Genomic DNA, 8420 nt, shown 5'->3' on the forward strand with positions numbered 1-8420 from the left:
ATCTCAAAGTCCAGGTTAAAGCCTTTATCATTTCTCCTGTGCATTGTTGCAAGAGTCTGCTGACTCCACTGTCACTTGGGTCCTGCTTCCCTTAAAGGGCACCCTCCCCACCGCAGGGATTATTCTGCTGTGCAAACTTGCCATGTCGGTTCCCGCGAGTGGTCTCTGGTTGTCTTCTCCAACTCCCTTCACCTTACTTAACTGTGTTGCCTCTCACCGCCATGCCCTTGCTCATGCTGATCCCCTTCCAGGACTACCCTGCACAGCCTTTTGTAGGTGACTTCTTACTTAGCTTAGATGTCAGCTCCTCCTCCCTCACTCACTGACTCCTTCCTCTTCCCACCCAGTGGCTCTAAGAGCCCCTTCCTCTTTTCCCCTACTACTTGTGTAATTTCTGCTTTAGTATTTACATATTCATAAAGCTGGTGATGATGATGTCAGCTAACATTTATGGAGCTCTTTTTTCTTAAGATTTTATTTATTTATTCATGAGAGACACACAGAGAGAGGCAGAGACATAGGCAGAAGAAGAAGCAGGCTCTCTGCAGGGAGCCGGATGTGGGACTCGATCCCAGGACCCCGGGATCATGACCTGAGCCAAAGGCAGACGTTCAACCACTGAGCCACCCAAGTACCTCCATTTATGGAGCTCTTATTACATACCAAACTCTAAGCTACCACTTACAAACATTATTTCCTTTTGTTGTCCAAGATTTATTTATTTATTTTTAAAAAGAGCAAGAGAGAGAGACAGTGAGCAAACGGGGGTAAGGGCAGAGAGAGGGGGAGAATCCCAAAGCAGACTTCCTTCTGAACGAGGAACTGGATGCAGGGCTCAATCGGGACCCTGAGATCCTGACCTGACTCAAAGTCAAGAATCTGCTGCTTATCCAACTGAGTCACCCAGGTGCCCCTAAACATTATTTCTTTCAATCCACACCAAAACCCTATGAGGTAGGTTCTGTCATTATTCCTATTTTCCAGAAGAGGAGACCAAAGCAGAGAGATAATGTGACTTGCCCAAAGTCGCACAGGTAGGAAGCAGTAGACTCAGGTCTATTGTTCATTTCTTCCTTCTTTTTTTAATGGCAACTTTATTGAGATATAATTCACGTGTCCTACAATTTACTCACCCACTTAAATTTCAGTGGTTTGTAGAATCTTCATAGGGTTGTGTGCAACCACCACCACAATTTTAGAACATTGTCATCACCCCCAAAAGAAACTCATAGTCATTAATTGCCCACTTCTTACTATTGTACTTAACAGTTGGCATGGTACTCAGCATGTAGTATCTGCTCAACCAGCACTTGTTGAAGAATGGATGGATGCCCTAAATTAGAAGACAGTGGAAGGAGGAAGACAGCCTCTTTGTGCGACACTCTTCACTCTTCATATCTAACAAGGGTTTGCTTGATTCTTCTGTTTATTTATTTTATGCCGTTTCTCTGTTCATAGCCACCACTTATATTTTATGTGCCAAGCCATACACTAAGTGACTGATATATGTTATGTTATCTTATCAATGCTCATGATGACACCTAGAAGTAGGCCATTGTGTCCATGATACAGATGAGGAAACTGAGCCTCAGGAATTTCATTAATTTGTCTAAAGTCATACACCTTGTAATCACTTTCATCTTAACATTAAGTGAACTGCTCCTGCCTATAACAGAACACTTAACCATGTCTATGCATTCTCCTAGGTTCTTTCTGTGTATCACCCATTTATTCATTTTAGTCATTCATCCTACAGATATTAAGAACCTACCACATACCAGGCACTATGGCAAGTGCTAGAGATTCCATGGAAGGCAAACAGATCCACAGTCTCACAGCGTTCACGGTCTAATGGCAGAACAGGCATTATAAGCATGAACACACAAATAACAATTGTATTAGTTGGGAGGAAGGAGAAAGGTCCTCATGGCTGTCAGATGCAGATCTGGTATTAGAACCTAATGCTACTGAAATCCAAGTCCAAGAAATTCCAAGATTCCTTCTGCCAATTTACATCAGTGTGACTCCCTTAGGCTGATCTAATGGGACGCTGGGTTTGCCAAGGGCCCTCTGGGCAGTGCTTGTCCCTGTAGGAAGTCTGCCACTTACTGTGGGAGACCAGAATGCACAACACAACAAAGGCTCAAACACACACACACACACACACACACACACACACTCAGCTGACCCATACCTCCAGCTGCAGAGAGAGCTAGGAGAGAAAGCAATGCAGTGCATTTTGCAAATGCCTTCTTTCAGCTGTGGGACTCAAGTTTGAAGAGCGTTTTTCTATTCACTGTGTTGCACTTTGCTTTTATCATGTAAATGATCCTGGAGATCACTCCATTTAAATACATGGAGATTGTCCCGTTCTGTTTTCCACTTGCAAAGTACTGCATGGTGTGAATAAACCAGGGTTCAAACTGTCTCCTAATAGGTGGACCTTTGGAGTTGTTTGCATTTGAGGCTAGTAAAGTAATGCCTTAATGAATAACCTGGTGTCTGTCTTGTTTGTTAGCAGGCAGGTGAATCTTGAGGGTAATTCTTAGACGTAGGATTGGCTGGATCAAAAGATGTTGCCTAGTTCCCTTTCACAAGGGTTGAATCCTTTTGCACTCCTACCAACAATGTATGAGAGTGCCTGACTCTTCACATCCCAGGGCCACACAATATTTTTTTACATTTTATATAAAAATCTGCACTCCCAGCTTCTCTTCAAAATGGCAAGATCTGGAAAACACTGGACCTGGTTTCCTGCATAGCAATAACAAGCTGGGACTGAGGGGTTACTGAGACCAAGTCAGCACTATGGCACCTGTGGCCCTTGGAAGTTTCAACTCCTGATCTGGTCCAGCCCCTTCATTATGGAGATGAGGAGACCTCACAAATTCATAGAGGAAAGTGAGTGAGGACTAGAACCTAGGTCTCCTATTGATGTGGGAAATAAAGACAGAAGAAAAATTAAATTTCCTTACTACCTACAGCCCACTGACAAGTCCTTGAAACCTGACAAACAAACAAAGCTTATCTTAACAAAGCTGCACTGATGTTAATACTTTGCTAAGGGCAAAAGGCAATCTTAGCCCGACCTCAGGATCCTGTAAGTCTACTTTAACATATCAAAATTCCTTCGGAAACTTCCTTTACCTCTAACCCCCAAGATATATGTTGGCAGTCATCCCAGAAGTGTATAACCCACCAATATACATCTGAAGTGTCCCATGACTCAGGTTTTATTAGACGGTAATAAATGACCAGCTGGCCCCCTCAAGGTCCTGGAAACCTTGATTCCAAATTTCCTTAGGGACTTATAATAGGTTATCCCTAACCCCCTCCCAACTTGAAAGTACATAATGGGCCACTCCTCATGACCCCAGTGCAGCTCTTTCTGTCCACGGTCCTGTCCCCATGCTTTACCTTTTTTGCACCAAAGACGTCTCAAGAATTCTTTCTTGCAGGATGCCTGGGTGTCTCAGCCTTTGGCTCAGGGAGTGATCCTGAAGTCCCGGGATCAAGTCCTGCATCGGGCTCCCCACAGGGAGCCGCTTTTCCCTCTGCCTATGTCTCTGCCTCTCTCTCTGTCTCTCATGAATAAATAAATAAAATCTTTTAAAAAAAAAGAGAAGAGTATTTAGGTGTCTGGAGTCAGAGCTGAGTTGAAATCCCATTTCAGTTGCTTATCCACTGTGTAGTGCAGGACAGATCACATATTTTCTCTATGCCTTCGTTTCCCCATCTGTACAATGGGCATAATAATAGCAGCTACCTCATGGGGTTGTGGTGAGCACTTATAGAAACAATGCACAGAAAAGGTTTAGCATAGGGCTTGGCACCTGACCAGCCTCTGTTTTAGCCAAAGCTAATAAAGGAAGCAGTTTAAAAATGTTGGTCTTGAGGAATAGGACATGGTTGGGCAGGGGCAGTTGCTTTTTATTATTAGTTCTCTGAATTATTTAATTTTATGACTATATGCACACATCACATTACTAAAAATAAAATTTTTAAACATACTAACAAACTGGGTAATGACAATAAAAAACTGGAGGCTGGGACCCCTGGGTGGTTCAGTGGTTGAGCGTCTGCCTTGGCTCAGGTCGTGATCCGGGAGTCTAGGGGTGGAGTTCTGCATCAGGCTCCCCTCAAGGAGCCTGCTTCTCCCTCTGCCTATTTCTCTGCCTCTCTCTCTGTGTCTCTCATGAATAAATAAATAAAATCTTTAAAAAAAAAAAAAAAGAAAAGAAAACTGGAGGCTGACTGAACTTTTCTGGCTTGAGTATCTGTTTCTACTACATTCAAACTCCTCCTCTTTCCTGCTCCATTTTCATCTTCGGTTTCCCCTACCCCTCCTGTTCCCTTTCTTATTATCTTGATTGTCATCCATTTTTAGCTGCTCTCATCACGGCTTGGTGTCTGTATCAGTTTATTAGGACTGCCATAACCAAATACCACAGATTAGGTAAGTCTGAATAAAGAAAATTATTTTCTCACAGTTCCGAAAGCTATAAGTCCAAGATCAGGTGTCGGTAGATTTGGCTTCTTGTGAGGCCTCCCTCCTTGGCTTGTAGGTGGCCACCTTCTTGCTGTGTTCCCATATGGTCTTTCCTCTGTGAGTGCATTCCTGATGTGTCTCTGTGTCCAAATTTTTTCTTCTTATGAGGGCACCAGTCAGATTGGATAAGGGCGCACCCCCAAGGGCCTCATTTTAACTTAATTACCTCCTTAAAGGCCCTCCCTCTAAATACAGTCACATTCTGAAATTCTTTCCCATATCCCTCCATTTTCTTCGCAAACTCCTACACATACTTCAGGATCTACGTGAGTATCCCCTCCTCTGTGACCTCTCCTATATACCCCTCGGCAGAATTATAATCCCTCCTCTGGGCTCTCATGGCAGCCTGTATGTTCCTCCAATAAAACACTTCTAGTGTTCTAGCAAGGTTTTGCATACTTGTCTGTTTAAATGCTTGTTAGTCATCTTTAAAACCCCAGGGCCCGGATCAGGGGCTGGCCCACAATTTGTATTTGATGAATAACGGAATGAATGAATAACTGAATCTTTCTACTGTGGCATCAGCCCTCTTTTTCGCTGCTCAGAAGAAATAGAAACCAATTTGTCACTCTGCTCTATGCGGATTAGTCACAGTTTAATCAACTGCAGGGTAGTGTGATCTATTTACTGAGCAAAGTAAATGCTAAAAAAAACAATTCCAATGTTAATGCTGAATTGTCAGTGCTTTTATACACTTACCCTGTCTCACTTCTCATCCCCATTGGGCTTACTCTGGGGGCTGGATGGCACAGTGGACTGAGAGATAGTGATAGAGGAAAGATGTTGGGGACCCCAGGATCAAGCGCTGAGCCAAAGGTAGATGCTCAACCATCGAGCCACCCAGGTGCCCCGATGCCTAAATACTCTTAATTGCCATACTCTGAGGGTTCCCTTCAAAGTCTTATTGCTGTGCTCCTTGATTTATCAACTCTGGACATTATCCATTGACTTCTTGGTATGATTGATGAGGATTTAGCTCACTTAATCCTCCTGCTTTCTGCCTTCCAATTTTAGATAGATACATTGCAATATTTAGTTCTGTTATGAGTACCTTTGGGGCTTTAAATAATACAAACCTCAATTCCTTGCTTGTACTCTACAAACATTTGTTAATTGGTTGTGAGGGATCACCTGTGAGTGGGTGATGGCAAGGCCATCCCAAATGTTCTTATGCATCCCCATCCACCATAACACCCAGCTCCGTGATGGGCACCCACCAGCTGCTGGATAAATATCTGGGTAATAGAATCAATGCAGAGAAACTTAATAGCATCAAAGGTGGGAGATGACCAAGAAATCTCAGCCAGGCGAAGGGCATGGTAATTGCAGTCTGCAATGTCAGACTGACTCCTTTGGAGACACAGCCTCCCGCTGAGGAGGGAACAAGGAGCTATAAAATGGAAATTGAAGGAGAATCACTGCTGAGCAGCTGTCAGGAAGCACTTCCCCCAGCGGAGACAGCAGATGACCTGGCTGCAAGGTTGTCTGGGCTCACACACCTGAGCCTGTCCTGCCAACCTAAGGGGAGCCACCAGGGAATGCCACCCAGGCCCCTGGCCATCAAGCCATTGTGGGAAACAAGGTAGGGGAGGCAAGGGGGTTCTGCTAGCACCAACTCCACAGGTCGCTTTCTGAAAAGGGGTGTCAGGGGCAACTCCCTGAGGAGGTTTCTCACACAGACTGGAGAACCTGGGTCTGCATATTGTGAAGAGCCCCGTAATGTGAGGATAGAGGTCATGCGCAAAGGGTCTTTGTTCATGCTACTCTGTCACGTACAGCATCCTCCTCACGTGCAGCCTAGCCAATTCTTCATTACCCTTGTACTTCTGGTCAGATGACACTGTCTTTAAAGGAATTCCAGACCTCCCATGCTGGGTCAGATCCCCTCTGATATGTCCTTTATGTCCTGTTTTCCCCTGATGACACTTAGCACAATGGTGAGTTTACATTTATTAGGTGTTGCTTGTATCAAGTCTCACCCTCTGGATTGGGAACGTCTTGGCTTTTGCTCACTGCTGTATACCCGCATCTAGCACAGCACCTGGCACATAAAAGGTGCTCTGTGACCACTTCCTCAATGGGTGAAGAGGTGAGCGAATGAGTCTGAATTCAATGCTTTAACCAAAATGGTTCATTAATGTGAGCTTTTGTCCTCTCAAAACCCATTATCTTTGTGCCTAAAAAGAAGAGGATGAAGCTTTCAGACCCTGACCACCCCAGTCCAGACTCATGATTCATCTTCTGAAATGCAGTGACTGGCATCTCAGATGACTCACAGACTCCTGGGGGACACGCTCTCCACACACACATTCTTTCCTTTCCTTAACTCTTGTCCTCCCCCAACAATCTGTCAGCAGACCAGGTCTCTTTACCTCCTATTCAGTGGTCCTCAGCCCCTGGCTCCAGCTGACTGACTAGGGCAGCTTTTTAAAATATACAGATGCTTGAGTTTCTGATTCAGGGGCTCTGATGGGGGCCTGGGCAAGTGTTTGTTTAAAGATTCTCCCCCATCTGATGTGTGACCCACTCTCAAAGCTGTCTCTTTTCCTACAGCCACCTGCCTTTCTCCAGCTCTGTCCCCCCTTCTTCTCCCCTGGGGACAGCCATATTGCTGGTCTCCCAGGGCTCCAGCCTTCAGCTCCCCAATCCGTACCCTGTAAGGCAGCCTGCCAGGGAGATCTTTCTAGAATTAAAGCCTCTAGAACATCATTCTTCTGCTTAAAATGTCCCCACCCCTACTCCACCCCATCCCACTGCCTACAGGACAAACCCCAAACTCCTGGAGAGCCCCAACAGGTCCTGTTCACTTCTCTAGGCTCACCTCTTTGGTTGAGCCTCAGCCAGCTGGCTCACACTCTGATCTAACATGTGAGCCAAGCTGAGGGCCTGAATGAGCCAGTCCATGTTCTCTCCTTCTGAGTCTGTACACAACAGCTCCCCTTACCCAGTGTTTTGTTTGTTGGTTGTTTTTTTTTAAAGATTTTGTTTATTTATTTATTTATTTATTTATTTATTTATTTATTTATTTGATAGAGAGAGAGCACAAGCAGGGGGAGTAGCAAGCAGAGGGAGAGAGAGAAGCAGGCTCCCCACCGAGCAGGAAGCCTGATGTAGGGCCCCATCTCAGGACCCTGAGATCATCATCTGAGCCGAAGGCAGATGCTTAACTGATTGAGCCACCCAGGTGCCCCTTCGCTTATCCAGTGTTAAAGAAAAAAATCTATTTGGATGCTTGTTAAACTGGTAAGGAAGACAGTTCGGGACCACTGTAATAGTTTTGCATTAAGGGAGAGAGAAAGGACTCAACTCCCCAGCACCACAAAGACAGCTGGGAACTGACAGGCAATGAGCACAGTGAAGGGGTCAACGAATGGAAGATTAAGAGGAAGTGTTCAGGGTAGAGGGATTTTGTGAAACTGATCTCAGGGTAAGGGACAGGGAATTTGCTCAGATATCAAGGATGATCCAATCTCAATTCTCAATTCTTTGAGAAGACTGGGCTGGGCAGACCAAAGGCAGGATGATGTCAAGATCAAGGCCCAGTTGGGAAGAGGGCTCAGGGAAGCCCCAGGAAACTTTGGTCAAGGAGAGAGTCCATCATCAGAACGCTTGACTGTGTTCTCTCTGCTATGCATCCAACAAGGCTGCTTCTCCAGGCTCTGCTGGAGGTGGAGCTGCCTCTGGGAAGCCTTACCTGATACCCCTCCACTGCTCAGTGCCCCTCACCTGTCCTGTGTTAGCATTTGTCACCTCCTACTGTTGCAATCTGTTTACTTGCCTGCTCCTGAGTTTGGCCCTGAGCAATTTGAGGGCAGACACTCTATCTCGAATCCCCAATGCCTAACGCAGTGTTTGACTCTCAATAAGTATG

Source organism: Canis lupus, chromosome 4 (assembly GCF_048164855.1).
Source record: "Canis lupus baileyi chromosome 4, mCanLup2.hap1, whole genome shotgun sequence".
NCBI classification, from domain to species: Eukaryota; Metazoa; Chordata; class Mammalia; order Carnivora; family Canidae; genus Canis; species Canis lupus.